Source organism: Pseudophryne corroboree, chromosome 1 (genome assembly GCF_028390025.1).
Source record: "Pseudophryne corroboree isolate aPseCor3 chromosome 1, aPseCor3.hap2, whole genome shotgun sequence".
Taxonomy (NCBI): Eukaryota; Metazoa; Chordata; class Amphibia; order Anura; family Myobatrachidae; genus Pseudophryne; species Pseudophryne corroboree.
In genome coordinates, this window is record NC_086444.1 from 1,006,607,097 (window position 1) to 1,006,626,805 (window position 19,709).

At 35.1% G+C, this 19,709-nt stretch overlaps 12 non-coding genes across 12 annotated transcripts; all 12 read right to left on the minus strand.

The window, feature by feature from the left end:
* Positions 1-736: 736 nt before the first annotated feature.
* Positions 737-808, minus strand: TRNAC-GCA (transfer RNA cysteine (anticodon GCA)). Its single transcript has one exon. It is a non-coding gene; the product is annotated as a tRNA-Cys (tRNA).
* A 1,580-nt stretch (positions 809-2,388) lies between these two features.
* TRNAC-GCA (transfer RNA cysteine (anticodon GCA)) lies at positions 2,389-2,460 on the minus strand. Its single transcript has one exon. It is a non-coding gene; the product is annotated as a tRNA-Cys (tRNA).
* A 1,584-nt stretch (positions 2,461-4,044) lies between these two features.
* Positions 4,045-4,116, minus strand: TRNAC-GCA (transfer RNA cysteine (anticodon GCA)). Its single transcript has one exon. It is a non-coding gene; the product is annotated as a tRNA-Cys (tRNA).
* A 755-nt stretch (positions 4,117-4,871) lies between these two features.
* TRNAC-GCA (transfer RNA cysteine (anticodon GCA)) lies at positions 4,872-4,943 on the minus strand. The gene has a single exon. It is a non-coding gene; the product is annotated as a tRNA-Cys (tRNA).
* A 1,582-nt stretch (positions 4,944-6,525) lies between these two features.
* TRNAC-GCA (transfer RNA cysteine (anticodon GCA)) lies at positions 6,526-6,597 on the minus strand. The gene has a single exon. It is a non-coding gene; the product is annotated as a tRNA-Cys (tRNA).
* A 1,584-nt stretch (positions 6,598-8,181) lies between these two features.
* On the minus strand, positions 8,182-8,253 carry TRNAC-GCA (transfer RNA cysteine (anticodon GCA)). The gene has a single exon. It is a non-coding gene; the product is annotated as a tRNA-Cys (tRNA).
* A 1,583-nt stretch (positions 8,254-9,836) lies between these two features.
* TRNAC-GCA (transfer RNA cysteine (anticodon GCA)) lies at positions 9,837-9,908 on the minus strand. The gene has a single exon. It is a non-coding gene; the product is annotated as a tRNA-Cys (tRNA).
* Positions 9,909-11,492: 1,584 nt separating this feature from the next.
* On the minus strand, positions 11,493-11,564 carry TRNAC-GCA (transfer RNA cysteine (anticodon GCA)). Its single transcript has one exon. It is a non-coding gene; the product is annotated as a tRNA-Cys (tRNA).
* A 1,584-nt stretch (positions 11,565-13,148) lies between these two features.
* Positions 13,149-13,220, minus strand: TRNAC-GCA (transfer RNA cysteine (anticodon GCA)). Its single transcript has one exon. It is a non-coding gene; the product is annotated as a tRNA-Cys (tRNA).
* A 1,584-nt stretch (positions 13,221-14,804) lies between these two features.
* Positions 14,805-14,876, minus strand: TRNAC-GCA (transfer RNA cysteine (anticodon GCA)). Its single transcript has one exon. It is a non-coding gene; the product is annotated as a tRNA-Cys (tRNA).
* A 1,584-nt stretch (positions 14,877-16,460) lies between these two features.
* TRNAC-GCA (transfer RNA cysteine (anticodon GCA)) lies at positions 16,461-16,532 on the minus strand. The gene has a single exon. It is a non-coding gene; the product is annotated as a tRNA-Cys (tRNA).
* A 1,584-nt stretch (positions 16,533-18,116) lies between these two features.
* TRNAC-GCA (transfer RNA cysteine (anticodon GCA)) lies at positions 18,117-18,188 on the minus strand. The gene has a single exon. It is a non-coding gene; the product is annotated as a tRNA-Cys (tRNA).
* Positions 18,189-19,709: the final 1,521 nt, after the last annotated feature.

A 19,709-nucleotide genomic window follows, 5' to 3' on the forward strand; every position in this document is an offset into this window, starting at 1 on the left:
GTTTGAACCAGGGACCTCTTGACATGTACTCGAATGCTCAACAACTGATTTTTGTCCTGCAGGAGGTGAAGATGAGTCTGTTTCTTTATGGTAAAGGTTTGGAGTTATTAGTCAGGGCATAAATAGAGAGTTTACATACTGTAGGTATAATCTGTGAGCATGTTTAAAAAGAAACTTTGATCATCCTAAAGCTCCACTATTGTTCGTGCTAGTCAGAGTAGTATATATTGAAATCCAGTTGTGACATTGTTTTATGGAAGCCAAAGAGAACTAAAATACAAATTGTCACCAAACCAATATTAATAATTTCTGAAAACTAACTGAGATACATTTTGGCAATAAAATAAAATATTTGATTTTTAGGTCAGTGGGCTCAGATGTTCTGAATGCATGTATGCCTTATGGACTAATTGCAAAATCAGTATGAGTTCAAAACATGTCTGCACCAAAAAAATTGTAATTCTGCCATGTTAATGCCCAATACTCCCTTATTTATCAAAGTTAGTTAGGAATAAAGCATTCATCCTTCATGTATAGTGATTTTATCCTGTTTAATTCTCTATCAAATTAGCAGTCAAAACCTGCCACTGATACTGTACTTTCCTGAGGTAAAGTATTAAGTTGACATTTCAACATTTTTTTTTGCCTGACTGCCACTTGAGTATGTTTTTACATTACTTGAGTCCCAAACAAGGTATAGACTGCAAAGTGATGCTATACATTAAAAGCAAGTAATAGGGGGCACCCGGATTTCAACCAGGGACCTCTCGATCTGCAGTCGAATGCTCTACCACTGAGCTATACCCGCTGCTCTTTCTCACTATAAGCAAATACACATTGCAGCCTTGATGTAAAGGTTACTGTACTGTATTTCTTGTCCGGCAGGAGGTGAAGATGAGTCTGTTTCTTTATGGTAATGCTTTGGAGTTATTAGTCAGGGCATAAACAGAGAGTTCACATACTGCAGGTATAATCTGTGAGCATACTCAAAAAGAAACTTTGATCATCCTAAAGTTCCACTATAGTTAGTGCTAGACAGAGTAGGATTTATTGAAATCCAGTTGTGACATTGTTTTATTGAAGCAAAACTGATCTAAAATACAAATTGTTACCAAACCAATATTAATAATTTCTGGAAACTATTTTATCATGGTACATTTTTGCTAATAAAATAAAATATTTGAATTTTGGGTCAGTGGGCTCAGATGTTCTGAATGCATGTATGCCTTATGGACTAATTGCAAAATCAGTCGGAGTTGAAAACATGGCTGTACCAAATCATTTTGAATTCTGCCATGTTAATGCCCAATACTCCCTTATTTATCAAAGTTAGTTAGGAATAAAGCATTCATCCTTCATGTACAGTTATTTTATGCTATATAATTCTCTATCAAAAGTAGCTGTAAAAACCTGCCACTGATACTGTACTTTCCTGAGGTAAAGTATTAAGTTGAAATGTCAACATTTTTTGTTGCCTGACTGCCACTTGAGTATGTTTTTACATTACTTGAGTCTCAAACGAGGTATAGACTGCAAAGGGACGCTATACATTAAAAGCAAATTATAGGGGGCACCTGGGTTTGAACCAGGGACCTCTTGACATGCACTCGAATGCTCAACAACTGATTTATACCCCCTGGTCTTTCTAACTATAAGACCATACACATTGCAGCCTTGATGTAAAGGTTACTGTACTGTATTTTTTGTCCTGCAGGAGGTGAAGATGAGTCTGTTTCTTTATGGTAAAAGTTTGGAGTTATTAGTCAGGGCATAAATAGAGAGTTTACATACTGTAGGTATAATCTGTGAGCATGTTTAAAAAGAAACTTTGATCATCCTAAAGCTCCACTATTGTTCGTGCTAGTCAGAGTAGGATATATTGAAATCCAGTTGTGACATTGTTTTATGGAAGCCAAAGAGAACTAAAATACAAATTGTCACCAAACCAATATTAATAATTTCTGAAAACTAACTGATTGAGATACATTTTGGCAATAAAATAAAATATTTGATTTTTAGGTCAGTGGGCTCAGATGTTCTGAATGCATGTATGCCTTATGGACTAATTGCAAAATCAGTATGAGTTCAAAACATGTCTGCACCAAAAAATTGTAATTCTGCCATGTTAATGCCCAATACTCCCTTATTTATCAAAGTTAGTTAGGAATAAAGCATTCATCCTTCATGTATAGTGATTTTATCCTGTATAATTCTCTATCAAATTAGCAGTCAAAACCTGCCACTGATACTGTACTTTCCTGAGGTAAAGTATTAAGTTGACATTTCAACATTTTTTTTGCCTGACTGCCACTTGAGTATGTATTTATTACTTGAGTCCCAAACAAGGTATAAACTGCAAAGTGATGCTATACATTAAAAGCAAGTAATAGGGGGCACCCGGATTTCAACCAGGGACCTCTCGATCTGCAGTCGAATGCTCTACCACTGAGCTATACCCCCTGCTCTTTCTCACTATAAGCAAATACACATTGCAGCCTTGATGTAAAGGTTACTGTACTGTATTTCTTGTCCGGCAGGAGGTGAAGATGAGTCTGTTTCTTTATGGTAATGCTTTGGAGTTATTAGTCAGGGCATAAATAGAGAGTTCACATACTGCAGGTATAATCTGTGAGCATACTCAAAAAGAAACTTTGATCATCCTAAAGTTCCACTATAGTTAGTGCTAGACAAAGTAGGATTTATTGAAATCCAGTTGTGACATTGTTTTATTGAAGCAAAACTGATCTAAAATACAAATTGTTACCAAACCAATATTAATAATTTCTGGAAACTATTTTATCATGGTACATTTTTGCTAAGAAAATAAAATATTTGAATTTTGGGTCAGTGGGCTCAGATGTTCTGAATGCATGTATGTCTTATGGACTAATTGCAAAATCAGTCGGAGTTGAAAACATGGCTGTACCAAATAATTTTGAATTCTGCCATGTAAATGCCCAATACTCCCTTATTTATCAAAGTTAGTTAGGAATAAAGCATTCATCCTTCATGTACAGTTATTTTATGCTGTATATTTCTCTATCAAAAGTAGCTGTAAAAACCTGCCACTGATACTGTACTTTCCAGAGGTAAAGTATTAAGTTGAAATGTCAACATTTTTTGTTGCCTGACTGCCACTTGAGTATGTTTTTACATTACTTGAGTCCCAAACGTGGTATAGACTGCAAAGGGACGCTATACATTAAAAGCAAATTATAGGGGGCACCTGGATTTGAACCAGGGACCTCTCGACATGCACTCAAATGCTCAACAACTGATTTATACCCCCTGGTCTTTCTAACTATAAGACCATACACATTGCAGCCTTGATGTGAAGGTTACTGTACTGTATTTCTTGTCCTGCAGGAGGTGAAGATGAGTCTGTTTCTTTATGGTAAAGGTTTGGAGTTATTAGTCAGGGCATAAATAGAGAGTTTACATACTGTAGGTATAATCTATGAGCATGTTTAAAAATAAACTTTGATCATCCTAAAGCTCCACTATTGTTCGTGCTAGTCAGAGTAGTATATATTGAAATCCAGTTGTGACATTGTTTTATGGAAGCCAAAGAGAACTAAAATACAAATTGTCACTAAACCAATATTAATAATTTCTGAAAACTAACTGATTGAGATACATTTTGGCAATAAAATCAAATATTTGATTTTTAGGTCAGTGGGCTCAGATGTTCTGAATGCATGTATGCCTTATGGACTAATTGCAAAATCAGTATGAGTTCAAAACATATCTGCACCAAAAAAATTGTAATTCTGCCATGTTAATGCCCAATACTCCCTTATTTATCAAAGTTAGTTAGGAATAAAGCATTCATCCTTCATGTATAGTGATTTTATCCTGTATAATTCTCTATCAAATTAGCAGTCAAAACCTGCCCCTGATACTGTACTTTCCTGAGATAAAGTATTAAGTTGACATTTCAACATTTTTTGTTGCCTGACTGCCACTTGAGTATGTTTTTACATTACTTGAGTCCCAAACGAGGTATAGACTGCAAAGTGATGCTATACATTAAAAGCAAGTAATAGGGGGCACCCGGATTTCAACCAGGGACCTCTCGATCTGCAGTCGAATGCTCTACCACTGAGCTATACCCCCTGCTCCTTCTCATCATAAGCACATACACATTGCAGCCTTGATGTAAAGGTTACTGTACTGTATTTCTTGTCCTGCAGGAGGTAAAGATGAGTCTGTTTCTTTATGGTAATGCTTTGGAGTTATTAGTCAGGGCATAAATAGAGAGTTCACATACTGCAGGTATAATCTGTGAGCATACTCAAAAAGAAACTTTGATCATCCTAAAGTTCCACTATAGTTAGTGCTAGTCAGAGTAGGATTTATTGAAATCCAGTTGTGACATTGTTTTATTGAAGCAAAATGATCTAAAATACAAATTGTTACCAAACCAATATTAATAATTTCTGAAAACTATTTTATCATGGTACATTTTTGCTAAGAAAATAAAATATTTGAATTTTGGGTCAGTGGGCTCAGATGTTCTGAATGCATGTATGCCTTATGGACTAATTGCAAAATCAGTATGAGTTCAAAACATGGCTGCACAAAAAAAATTGTATTTCTGCCATGTTAATGCCCAATACTCCCTTATTTATCAAAGTTAGTTAGGAATAAAGCATTCATCCTTCATGTATAGTGATTTTATCCTGTATAATTCTCTATCAAATTAGCAGTTAAAACCTGCCCCTGATACTGTACTTTCCTGAGATAAAGTATTAAGTTGACATTTCAACATTTTTTGTTGCCTGACTGCCACTTGAGTATGTTTTTACATTACTTGAGTCCCAAACGAGGTATAGACTGCAAAGTGATGCTATACATTAAAAGCAAGTAATAGGGGGCACCCGGATTTGAACCAGGGACCTCTCGATCTGCAGTCGAATGTTCTACTACTGAGCTATACCCCCTGCTCCTTCTCATCATAAGCACATACACATTGCAGCCTTGATGTAAAGGTTACTGTACTGTATTTCTTGTCCTGCAGAAGGTGAAGATGAGTCTGTTTCTTTATGGTAATGCTTTGGAGTTATTAGTCAGGGCATAAATAGAGAGTTCACATACTGCAGGTATAATCTGTGAGCATACTCAAAAAGAAACTTTGATCATCATAAAGTTCCACTATAGTTAGTGCTAGTCAGAGTAGGATTTATTGAAATCCAGTTGTGACATTGTTTTATTGAAGCAAAATGATCTAAAATACAAATTGTTACCAAACCAATATTAATAATTTATGAAAACTATTTTATCATGGTACATTTTTGCTAAGAAAATAAAATATTTGAATTTTGGGTCAGTGGGCTCAGATGTTCTGAATGCATGTATGCCTTATGGACTAATTGCAAAATCAGTATGAGTTCAAAACATGGCTGCACAAAAAAAATTGTATTTCTGCCATGTTAATGCCCAATACTCCCTTATTTATCAAAGTTAGTTAGGAATAAAGCATTCATCCTTCATGTATAGTGATTTTATCCTGTAGAATTCTCTATCAAATTAGCAGTCAAAACCTGCCACTGATACTGTACTTTCCTGAGGTAAAGTATTAAGTTGAAATGTCAACATTTTTTGTTGCCTGACTGCCACTTGAGTACGTTTTTACATTACTTGAGTCCCAAACAAGGTATAGACTGCAAAGGGATGCTATACATTAAAAGCAAATTATAGGGGGCACCTGGATTTGAACCAGGAACCTCTCGACATGCACTTGAATGCTCAACAACTGATTTATACCCCCTGGTCTTTCTAACTATAAGACCATACACATTGCAGCCTTGATGTAAAGGTTACTGTACTGTATTTCTTGTCCTGCAGGAGGTGAAGATGAGTCTGTTTCTTTATGGTAAAGGTTTGGAGTTATTAGTCAGGGCATAAATAGAGAGTTTACATACTGTAGGTATAATATGTGAGCATGTTTAAAAAGAAACTTTGATCATCCTAAAGCTCCACTATTGTTCATGCTAGTCAGAGTAGTATATATTGAAATCCAGTTGTGACATTGTTTTATGGAAGCCAAAGAGAACTAAAATACAAATTGTCACTAAACCAATATTAATAATTTCTGAAAACTAACTGATTGAGATACATTTTGGCAATAAAATCAAATATTTGATTTTTAGGTCAGTGGGCTCAGATGTTCTGAATGCATGTATGCCTTATGGACTAATTGCAAAATCAGTATGAGTTCAAAACATGGCTGCACCAAAAAAATTGTAATTCTGCCATGTTAATGCCCAATACTCCCTTATTTATCAAAGTTAGTTAGGAATAAAGCATTCATCCTTCATGTATAGTGATTTTATCCTGTATAATTCTCTATCAAATTAGCAGTCAAAACCTGCCACTGATACTGTACTTTCCTGAGGTAAAGTATTAAGTTGACATTTCAACATTTTTTGTTGCCTGACTGCCACTTGAGTATGTTTTTACATTACTTGAGTCCCAAACGAGGTATAGACTGCAAAGTGATGCTATACATTAAAAGCAAGTAATAGGGGGCACCCGGATTTGAATCAGGGACCTCTCAATCTGCAGTCAAATGCTCTACCACTGAGCTATACCCCCTACTCTTTCACACTATAAGCACATACACATTGCAGCCTTGATGTAAAGGTTACTGTACTGTATTTCTTGTCCTGCAGGAGGTGAAGATGAGTCTGTTTCTTTATGGTAATGCTTTGGAGTTATTAGTCAGGGCATAAATAGAGAGTTCACATACTGCAGGTATAATCTGTGAGCATGCTCAAAAATAAACTTTGATCATCCTAAAGTTCCACTATAGTTAGTGCTAGTCAGAGTAGGATTTATTGAAATCCAGTTGTGACATTGTTTTATGGAAGCAAAACTGATCTAAAATACAAATTGTTACCAAACCAATATTAATAATTTCTGAAAACTATTTTATCATGGTACATTTTTGCTAAGAAAATAAAATATTTGAATTTTGGGTCAGTGGGCTCAGATGTTCTGAATGCATGTATGCCTTATGGACTAATTACAAAATCAGTCGGAGTTGAAAACATGGCTGTACCAAATAATTTTGAATTCTGCCATGTTAATGCGAAATAATCCCTTATTTATCAAAGTTAGTTAGGAATAAAGCATTCATCCTTCATGTACAGTTATTTTATGCTGTATAATTCTCTATCAAAAGTAGCTGTAAAAACCTGCCACTGATACTGTACTTTCCTGAGGTAAAGTATTAAGTTGAAATGTCATCATTTTTTGTTGCCTGACTGCCACTTGAGTATGTTTTTACATTACTTGAGTACCAAACAAGGTATAGACTGCAAAGGGATGCTATACATTAAAAGCAAATTATAGGGGGCACCTGGATTTGAACCAGGGACCTCTCGACATGCACTTGAATGCTCAACAACTGATTTATACCCCCTGGTCTTTCTAACTATAAGACCATACACATTGCTGCCTTGATGTAAAGGTTACTGTACTGTATTTCTTGTCCTGCAGGAGGTGAAGATGAGTCTGTTTCTTTATGGTAAAGGTTTGGAGTTATTAGTCAGGGCATAAATAGAGAGTTTACATACTGTAGGTATAATCTGTGAGCATGTTTAAAAAGAAACTTTGATCATCCAAAAGCTCCACTATTGTTCATGCTAGTCAGTATAGTATATATTGAAATCCAGTTGTGACATTGTTTTATGGAAGCCAAAGAGAACTAAAATACAAATTGTCACTAAACCAATATTAATAATTTCTGAAAACTAACTGATTGAGATACATTTTGGCAATAAAATCAAATATTTGATTTTTAGGTCAGTGGGCTCAGATGTTCTGAATGCATGTATGCCTTATGGACTAATTGCAAAATCAGTATGAGTTCAAAACATGGCTGCACCAAAAAAATTGTAATTCTGCCATGTTAATGCCCAATACTCCCTTATTTATCAAAGTTAGTTAGGAATAAAGCATTCATCCTTCATGTATAGTGATTTTATCCTGTATAATTCTCTATCAAATTAGCAGTCAAAACCTGCCACTGATACTGTACTTTCCTGAGGTAAAGTATTAAGTTGACATTTCAACATTTTTTGTTGCCTGACTGCCACTTGAGTATGTTTTTACATTACTTGAGTCCCAAACGAGGTATAGACTGCAAAGTGATGCTATACATTAAAAGCAAGTAATAGGGGGCACCCGGATTTGAATCAGGGACCTCTCAATCTGCAGTCAAATGCTCTACCACTGAGCTATACCCCCTACTCTTTCACACTATAAGCACATACACATTGCAGCCTTGATGTAAAGGTTACTGTACTGTATTTCTTGTCCTGCAGGAGGTGAAGATGAGTCTGTTTCTTTATGGTAATGCTTTGGAGTTATTAGTCAGGGCATAAATAGAGAGTTCACATACTGCAGGTATAATCTGTGAGCATGCTCAAAAATAAACTTTGATCATCCTAAAGTTCCACTATAGTTAGTGCTAGTCAGAGTAGGATTTATTGAAATCCAGTTGTGACATTGTTTTATGGAAGCAAAACTGATCTAAAATACAAATTGTTACCAAACCAATATTAATAATTTCTGAAAACTATTTTATCATGGTACATTTTTGCTAAGAAAATAAAATATTTGAATTTTGGGTCAGTGGGCTCAGATGTTCTGAATGCATGTATGCCTTATGGACTAATTGCAAAATCAGTATGAGTTCAAAACATGGCTGCACAAAAAAAATTGTATTTCTGCCATGTTAATGCCCAATACTCCCTTATTTATCAAAGTTAGTTAGGAATAAAGCATTCATCCTTCATGTATAGTGATTTTATCCTGTAGAATTCTCTATCAAATTAGCAGTCAAAACCTGCCACTGATACTGTACTTTCCTGAGGTAAAGTATTAAGTTGAAATGTCAACATTTTTTGTTGCCTGACTGCCACTTGAGTACGTTTTTACATTACTTGAGTCCCAAACAAGGTATAGACTGCAAAGGGATGCTATACATTAAAAGCAAATTATAGGGGGCACCTGGATTTGAACCAGGAACCTCTCGACATGCACTTGAATGCTCAACAACTGATTTATACCCCCTGGTCTTTCTAACTATAAGACCATACACATTGCAGCCTTGATGTAAAGGTTACTGTACTGTATTTCTTGTCCTGCAGGAGGTGAAGATGAGTCTGTTTCTTTATGGTAAAGGTTTGGAGTTATTAGTCAGGGCATAAATAGAGAGTTTACATACTGTAGGTATAATATGTGAGCATGTTTAAAAAGAAACTTTGATCATCCTAAAGCTCCACTATTGTTCATGCTAGTCAGAGTAGTATATATTGAAATCCAGTTGTGACATTGTTTTATGGAAGCCAAAGAGAACTAAAATACAAATTGTCACTAAACCAATATTAATAATTTCTGAAAACTAACTGATTGAGATACATTTTGGCAATAAAATCAAATATTTGATTTTTAGGTCAGTGGGCTCAGATGTTCTGAATGCATGTATGCCTTATGGACTAATTGCAAAATCAGTATGAGTTCAAAACATGGCTGCACCAAAAAAATTGTAATTCTGCCATGTTAATGCCCAATACTCCCTTATTTATCAAAGTTAGTTAGGAATAAAGCATTCATCCTTCATGTATAGTGATTTTATCCTGTATAATTCTCTATCAAATTAGCAGTCAAAACCTGCCACTGATACTGTACTTTCCTGAGGTAAAGTATTAAGTTGACATTTCAACATTTTTTGTTGCCTGACTGCCACTTGAGTATGTTTTTACATTACTTGAGTCCCAAACGAGGTATAGACTGCAAAGTGATGCTATACATTAAAAGCAAGTAATAGGGGGCACCCGGATTTGAATCAGGGACCTCTCAATCTGCAGTCAAATGCTCTACCACTGAGCTATACCCCCTACTCTTTCACACTATAAGCACATACACATTGCAGCCTTGATGTAAAGGTTACTGTACTGTATTTCTTGTCCTGCAGGAGGTGAAGATGAGTCTGTTTCTTTATGGTAATGCTTTGGAGTTATTAGTCAGGGCATAAATAGAGAGTTCACATACTGCAGGTATAATCTGTGAGCATGCTCAAAAATAAACTTTGATCATCCTAAAGTTCCACTATAGTTAGTGCTAGTCAGAGTAGGATTTATTGAAATCCAGTTGTGACATTGTTTTATGGAAGCAAAACTGATCTAAAATACAAATTGTTACCAAACCAATATTAATAATTTCTGAAAACTATTTTATCATGGTACATTTTTGCTAAGAAAATAAAATATTTGAATTTTGGGTCAGTGGGCTCAGATGTTCTGAATGCATGTATGCCTTATGGACTAATTACAAAATCAGTCGGAGTTGAAAACATGGCTGTACCAAATAATTTTGAATTCTGCCATGTTAATGCGAAATAATCCCTTATTTATCAAAGTTAGTTAGGAATAAAGCATTCATCCTTCATGTACAGTTATTTTATGCTGTATAATTCTCTATCAAAAGTAGCTGTAAAAACCTGCCACTGATACTGTACTTTCCTGAGGTAAAGTATTAAGTTGAAATGTCATCATTTTTTGTTGCCTGACTGCCACTTGAGTATGTTTTTACATTACTTGAGTACCAAACAAGGTATAGACTGCAAAGGGATGCTATACATTAAAAGCAAATTATAGGGGGCACCTGGATTTGAACCAGGGACCTCTCGACATGCACTTGAATGCTCAACAACTGATTTATACCCCCTGGTCTTTCTAACTATAAGACCATACACATTGCTGCCTTGATGTAAAGGTTACTGTACTGTATTTCTTGTCCTGCAGGAGGTGAAGATGAGTCTGTTTCTTTATGGTAAAGGTTTGGAGTTATTAGTCAGGGCATAAATAGAGAGTTTACATACTGTAGGTATAATCTGTGAGCATGTTTAAAAAGAAACTTTGATCATCCAAAAGCTCCACTATTGTTCATGCTAGTCAGTATAGTATATATTGAAATCCAGTTGTGACATTGTTTTATGGAAGCCAAAGAGAACTAAAATACAAATTGTCACTAAACCAATATTAATAATTTCTGAAAACTAACTGATTGAGATACATTTTGGCAATAAAATCAAATATTTGATTTTTAGGTCAGTGGGCTCAGATGTTCTGAATGCATGTATGCCTTATGGACTAATTGCAAAATCAGTATGAGTTCAAAACATGGCTGCACCAAAAAAATTGTAATTCTGCCATGTTAATGCCCAATACTCCCTTATTTATCAAAGTTAGTTAGGAATAAAGCATTCATCCTTCATGTATAGTGATTTTATCCTGTATAATTCTCTATCAAATTAGCAGTCAAAACCTGCCACTGATACTGTACTTTCCTGAGGTAAAGTATTAAGTTGACATTTCAACATTTTTTGTTGCCTGACTGCCACTTGAGTATGTTTTTACATTACTTGAGTCCCAAACGAGGTATAGACTGCAAAGTGATGCTATACATTAAAAGCAAGTAATAGGGGGCACCCGGATTTGAATCAGGGACCTCTCAATCTGCAGTCAAATGCTCTACCACTGAGCTATACCCCCTACTCTTTCACACTATAAGCACATACACATTGCAGCCTTGATGTAAAGGTTACTGTACTGTATTTCTTGTCCTGCAGGAGGTGAAGATGAGTCTGTTTCTTTATGGTAATGCTTTGGAGTTATTAGTCAGGGCATAAATAGAGAGTTCACATACTGCAGGTATAATCTGTGAGCATGCTCAAAAATAAACTTTGATCATCCTAAAGTTCCACTATAGTTAGTGCTAGTCAGAGTAGGATTTATTGAAATCCAGTTGTGACATTGTTTTATGGAAGCAAAACTGATCTAAAATACAAATTGTTACCAAACCAATATTAATAATTTCTGAAAACTATTTTATCATGGTACATTTTTGCTAAGAAAATAAAATATTTTAATTTTGGGTCAGTGGGCTCAGATGTTCTGAATGCATGTATGCCTTATGGACTAATTACAAAATCAGTCGGAGTTGAAAACATGGCTGTACCAAATAATTTTGAATTCTGCCATGTTAATGCGAAATAATCCCTTATTTATCAAAGTTAGTTAGGAATAAAGCATTCATCCTTCATGTACAGTTATTTTATGCTGTATAATTCTCTATCAAAAGTAGCTGTAAAAACCTGCCACTGATACTGTACTTTCCTGAGGTAAAGTATTAAGTTGAAATGTCATCATTTTTTGTTGCCTGACTGCCACTTGAGTATGTTTTTACATTACTTGAGTACCAAACAAGGTATAGACTGCAAAGGGATGCTATACATTAAAAGCAAATTATAGGGGGCACCTGGATTTGAACCAGGGACCTCTCGACATGCACTTGAATGCTCAACAACTGATTTATACCCCCTGGTCTTTCTAACTATAAGACCATACACATTGCTACCTTGATGTAAAGGTTACTGTACTGTATTTCTTGTCCTGCAGGAGGTGAAGATGAGTCTGTTTCTTTATGGTAAAGGTTTGGAGTTATTAGTCAGGGCATAAATAGAGAGTTTACATACTGTAGGTATAATCTGTGAGCATGTTTAAAAAGAAACTTTGATCATCCAAAAGCTCCACTATTGTTCATGCTAGTCAGTATAGTATATATTGAAATCCAGTTGTGACATTGTTTTATGGAAGCCAAAGAGAACTAAAATACAAATTGTCACTAAACCAATATTAATAATTTCTGAAAACTAACTGATTGAGATACATTTTGGCAATAAAATCAAATATTTGATTTTTACGTCAGTGGGCTCAGATGTTCTGAATGCATGTATGCCTTATGGACTAATTGCAAAATCAGTATGAGTTCAAAACATGGCTGCACCAAAAAAATTGTAATTCTGCCATGTTAATGCCCAATACTCCCTTATTTATCAAAGTTAGTTAGGAATAAAGCATTCATCCTTCATGTATAGTGATTTTATCCTGTATAATTCTCTATCAAATTAGCAGTCAAAACCTGCCACTGATACTGTACTTTCCTGAGGTAAAGTATTAAGTTGACATTTCAACATTTTTTGTTGCCTGACTGCCACTTGAGTATGTTTTTACATTACTTGAGTCCCAAACGAGGTATAGACTGCAAAGTGATGCTATACATTAAAAGCAAGTAATAGGGGGCACCCGGATTTGAATCAGGGACCTCTCAATCTGCAGTCAAATGCTCTACCACTGAGCTATACCCCCTACTCTTTCACACTATAAGCACATACACATTGCAGCCTTGATGTAAAGGTTACTGTACTGTATTTCTTGTCCTGCAGGAGGTGAAGATGAGTCTGTTTCTTTATGGTAATGCTTTGGAGTTATTAGTCAGGGCATAAATAGAGAGTTCACATACTGCAGGTATAATCTGTGAGCATGCTCAAAAATAAACTTTGATCATCCTAAAGTTCCACTATAGTTAGTGCTAGTCAGAGTAGGATTTATTGAAATCCAGTTGTGACATTGTTTTATGGAAGCAAAACTGATCTAAAATACAAATTGTTACCAAACCAATATTAATAATTTCTGAAAACTATTTTATCATGGTACATTTTTGCTAAGAAAATAAAATATTTGAATTTTGGGTCAGTGGGCTCAGATGTTCTGAATGCATGTATGCCTTATGGACTAATTACAAAATCAGTCGGAGTTGAAAACATGGCTGTACCAAATAATTTTGAATTCTGCCATGTTAATGCGAAATAATCCCTTATTTATCAAAGTTAGTTAGGAATAAAGCATTCATCCTTCATGTACAGTTATTTTATGCTGTATAATTCTCTATCAAAAGTAGCTGTAAAAACCTGCCACTGATACTGTACTTTCCTGAGGTAAAGTATTAAGTTGAAATGTCATCATTTTTTGTTGCCTGACTGCCACTTGAATATGTTTTTACATTACTTGAGTACCAAACAAGGTATAGACTGCAAAGGGATGCTATACATTAAAAGCAAATTATAGGGGGCACCTGGATTTGAACCAGGGACCTCTCGACATGCACTTGAATGCTCAACAACTGATTTATACCCCCTGGTCTTTCTAACTATAAGACCATACACATTGCTGCCTTGATGTAAAGGTTACTGTACTGTATTTCTTGTCCTGCAGGAGGTGAAGATGAGTCTGTTTCTTTATGGTAAAGGTTTGGAGTTATTAGTCAGGGCATAAATAGAGAGTTTACATACTGTAGGTATAATCTGTGAGCATGTTTAAAAAGAAACTTTGATCATCCAAAAGCTCCACTATTGTTCATGCTAGTCAGTATAGTATATATTGAAATCCAGTTGTGACATTGTTTTATGGAAGCCAAAGAGAACTAAAATACAAATTGTCACTAAACCAATATTAATAATTTCTGAAAACTAACTGATTGAGATACATTTTGGCAATAAAATCAAATATTTGATTTTTAGGTCAGTGGGCTCAGATGTTCTGAATGCATGTATGCCTTATGGACTAATTGCAAAATCAGTATGAGTTCAAAACATGGCTGCACCAAAAAAATTGTAATTCTGCCATGTTAATGCCCAATACTCCCTTATTTATCAAAGTTAGTTAGGAATAAAGCATTCATCCTTCATGTATAGTGATTTTATCCTGTATAATTCTCTATCAAATTAGCAGTCAAAACCTGCCACTGATACTGTACTTTCCTGAGGTAAAGTATTAAGTTGACATTTCAACATTTTTTGTTGCCTGACTGCCACTTGAGTATGTTTTTACATTACTTGAGTCCCAAACGAGGTATAGACTGCAAAGTGATGCTATACATTAAAAGCAAGTAATAGGGGGCACCCGGATTTGAATCAGGGACCTCTCAATCTGCAGTCAAATGCTCTACCACTGAGCTATACCCCCTACTCTTTCACACTATAAGCACATACACATTGCAGCCTTGATGTAAAGGTTACTGTACTGTATTTCTTGTCCTGCAGGAGGTGAAGATGAGTCTGTTTCTTTATGGTAATGCTTTGGAGTTATTAGTCAGGGCATAAATAGAGAGTTCACATACTGCATGTATAATCTGTGAGCATGCTCAAAAATAAACTTTGATCATCCTAAAGTTCCACTATAGTTAGTGCTAGTCAGAGTAGGATTTATTGAAATCCAGTTGTGACATTGTTTTATGGAAGCAAAACTGATCTAAAATACAAATTGTTACCAAACCAATATTAATAATTTCTGAAAACTATTTTATCATGGTACATTTTTGCTAAGAAAATAAAATATTTTAATTTTGGGTCAGTGGGCTCAGATGTTCTGAATGCATGTATGCCTTATGGACTAATTACAAAATCAGTCGGAGTTGAAAACATGGCTGTACCAAATAATTTTGAATTCTGCCATGTTAATGCGAAATAATCCCTTATTTATCAAAGTTAGTTAGGAATAAAGCATTCATCCTTCATGTACAGTTATTTTATGCTGTATAATTCTCTATCAAAAGTAGCTGTAAAAACCTGCCACTGATACTGTACTTTCCTGAGGTAAAGTATTAAGTTGAAATGTCATCATTTTTTGTTGCCTGACTGCCACTTGAGTATGTTTTTACATTACTTGAGTACCAAACAAGGTATAGACTGCAAAGGGATGCTATACATTAAAAGCAAATTATAGGGGGCACCTGGATTTGAACCAGGGACCTCTCGACATGCACTTGAATGCTCAACAACTGATTTATACCCCCTGGTCTTTCTAACTATAAGACCATACACATTGCTGCCTTGATGTAAAGGTTACTGTACTGTATTTCTTGTCCTGCAGGAGGTGAAGATGAGTCTGTTTCTTTATGGTAAAGGTTTGGAGTTATTAGTCAGGGCATAAATAGAGAGTTTACATACTGTAGGTATAATCTGTGAGCATGTTTAAAAAGAAACTTTGATCATCCAAAAGCTCCACTATTGTTCATGCTAGTCAGTGTAGTATATATTGAAATCCAGTTGTGACATTGTTTTATGGAAGCCAAAGAGAACTAAAATACAAATTGTCACTAAACCAATATTAATAATTTCTGAAAACTAACTGATTGAGATACATTTTGGCAGTAAAATAAAATATTTGATTTTTACGTCAGTGGGCTCAGATGTTCTGAATGCATGTATGCCTTATGGACTAATTGCAAAATCAGTATGAGTTCAAAACATGGCTGCACCAAAAAAATTGTAATTCTGCCATGTTAATGCCCAATACTCCCTTATTTATCAAAGTTAGTTAGGAATAAAGCATTCATCCTTCATGTATAGTGATTTTATCCTGTATAATTCTCTATCAAATTAGCAGTCAAAACCTGCCACTGATACTGTACTTTCCTGAGGTAAAGTATTAAATTGACATTTCAACATTTTTTGTTGCCTGACTGCCACTTGAGTATGTTTTTACATTACTTGAGTCCCAAACGAGGTATAGACTGCAAAGTGATGCTATACATTAAAAGCAAGTAATAGGGGGCACCCGGATTTGAACCAGGGACCTCTCGATCTGCAGTCAAATGCTCTACCACTGAGATATACCCCCTGCTCTTTCTCACTATAAGCACATACACATTGCAGCCTTGATGTAAAGGTTACTGTACTGTATTTCTTGTCCTGCAGGAGGTGAAGATGAGTCTGTTTCTTTATGGTAATGCTTTGGAGTTATTAGTCAGGGCATAAATAGAGAGTTCACATACTGCAGGTATAATCTGTGAGCATACTCAAAAAGAAACTTTGATCATCCTAAAGTTCCACTATAGTTAGTGCTAGTCAGAGTAGGATTTATTGAAATCCAGTTTTGACATTGTTTTATTCAAGCAAAACTGATCTAAAATACAAATTGTTACCAAACCAATATTAATAATTTCTGAAAACTATTTTATCATGGTACATTTTTGCTAAGAAAATAAAATATTTGAATTTTGGGTCAGTGGGCTCAGATGTTCTGAATGCATGTATGCCTTATGGACTAATTGCAAAATCAGTCGGAGTTGAAAACATGGCTGTACCAAATAATTTTGAATTCTGCCATGTTAATGCCCAATACTCCCCTATTTATCAAAATTAGTTAGGAATAAAGCATTCATCCTTCATGTACTGTTATTTTATGCTATATAATTCTCTATCAAAAGTAGCTGTAAAAACCTGCCACTGATACTGTACTTTCCTGAGGTAAAGTATTAAGTTGAAATGTCAACATTTTTTGTTGCCTGACTGCCACTTGAGTATGTTTTTACATTACTTGAGTCCCAAACGAGGTATAGACTGCAAAGGGACGCTATACATTAAAAGCAAATTATAGGGGGCACCTGGATTTAAACCAGGGACCTCTCGACATGCGCTCGAATGCTCAACAACTGATTTATACCCCCTGGTCTTTCTAACTATAAGACCATACACATTGCAGCCTTGATGTAAAGGTTACTGTACTGTATTTCTTGTCCTGCAGGAGGTGAAGATGAGTCTGTTTCTTTATGGTAAAGGTTTGGAGTTATTAGTCAGGGCATAAATAGAGAGTTTACATACTGTAGGTATAATCTGTGAGCATGTTTAAAAAGAAACTTTGATCATCCTAAAGCTCCTCTATTGTTCGTGCTGGTCAGAGTAGTATATATTGAAATCCAGTTGTGACATTGTTTTATGGAAGCCAAAGAGAACTAAAATACAAATTGTCACTAAACCAATATTAATAATTTCTAAAAACTAACTGATTGAGATACATTTTGGCAATACAATCAAATATTTGATTTTTAGGTCAGTGGGCTCAGATGTTCTGAATTCATGTATGCCTTATGGACTAATTGCAAAATCAGTATGAGTTCAAAACATGGCTGCACCAAAAAAATTGTAATTCTGCCATGTTAATGCCCAATACTCCCTTATTTATCAAAGTTAGTTAGGAATAAAGCATTCATCCTTCATGTATAGTGATTTTATCCTGTATAATTCTCTATCAAATTAGCAGTCAAAACCTGCCACTGATACTGTACTTTCCTGAGGTAAAGTATTAAGTTGACATTTCAACATTTTTTATTGCCTGACTGCCACTTGAGTATGTTTTTACATTACTTGAGTCCCAAACGAGGTATAGACTGAAAAGTGATGCTATACATTAAAAGCAAGTAATAGGGGGCACCCGGTTTTGAACCAGGGACCTCTCGATCTGCAGTCGAATGCTCTACCACTGAGCTATACCCCCTGCTCTTTCTCACTATAAGCACATACACATTGCAGCCTTGATGTAAAGGTTACTGTACTGTATTTCTTGTCCTGCAGGAGGTGAAGATGAGTCTGTTTCTTTATGGTAATGCTTTGGAGTTATTAGTCAGGGCATAAATAGAGAGTTCACATACTGCAGGTATAATCTGTGAGCATGCTCAAAAAGAAAGTTTGATCATCCTAAAGTTCCACTATACTTAGTTCTAGTCAGAAAAGGATTTATTGAAATCCAGTTGTGACATTGTTTATTGGAAGCAAAACTGATCTAAAATACAAATTGTTACCAAACCAATATTAATAATTTCTGAAAACTATTTTATCATGGTACATTTTTGCTAATAAAATAAAATATTTGAATTTTGGGTCAGTGGGCTCAGATGTTCTGAATGCATGTATGCCTTATGGACTAATTACAAAATCAGTCGGAGTTGAAAACATGGCTGTACCAAATAATTTTGAATTCTGCCATGTTAATGCCCAATACTCCCTTATTTATCAAAGTTAGTTAGGAATAAAGCATTCATCCTTCATGTACAGTTATTTTATGCTGTATAATTCTCTATCAAAAGTAGCTGTAAAAACCTGCCACTAATACTGTACTTTCCTGAGGTAAAGTATTAAGTTGAAATGTCAACATTTTTTGTTGCCTGACTGCCACTTGAGTATGTTTTTACATTACTTGAGTCCCAAACAAGGTATAGACTGCAAAGGGACGCTATACATTAAAAGCAAATTATAGGGGCACCTGGATTTGAACCAGGGACCTCTCGACATGCACTCAAATGCTCAACAACTGATTTATACCCCCTGGTCTTTCTAACTATAAGACCATACACATTGCAGCCTTGATGTAAAGGTTACTGTACTGTATTTCTTGTCCTGCAGGAGGTGAAGATGAGTCTGTTTCTTTATGGTAAAGGTTTGGAGTTATTATTCAGGGCATAAATAGAGAGTTTACATACTGTAATTATAATCTGTGAGCATGTTTAAAAAGAAACTTTGATCATCCTAAAGCTCCACTATTGTTCATGCTAGTCAGAGTAGTATATATTGAAATCCAGTTGTAACATTGTTTTATGGAAGCCAAAGAGAACTAAAATACAAATTGTCACTAAACCAATATTAATAATTTCTGAAAACTAACTGATTGAGATACATTTTGGCAATAAAATCAAATATTTGATTTTTAGGTCAGTGGGCTCAGATGTTCTGAATGCATGTATGCCTTATGGACTAATTGCAAAATCAGTATGAGTTCAAAACATGGCTGCACCAAAAAAATTGTAATTCTGCCATGTTAATGCCCAATACTCCCTTATTTATCAAAGTTAGTTAGGAATAAAGCATTCATCCTTCATGTATAGTGATTTTATCCTGTATAATTCTCTATCAAATTATCAGTCAAAACCTGCCACTTATACTGTACTTTCCTGAGGTAAAGTATTAAATTGACATTTCAACATTTTTTGTTGCCTGACTGCCACTTGAGTATGTTTTTACA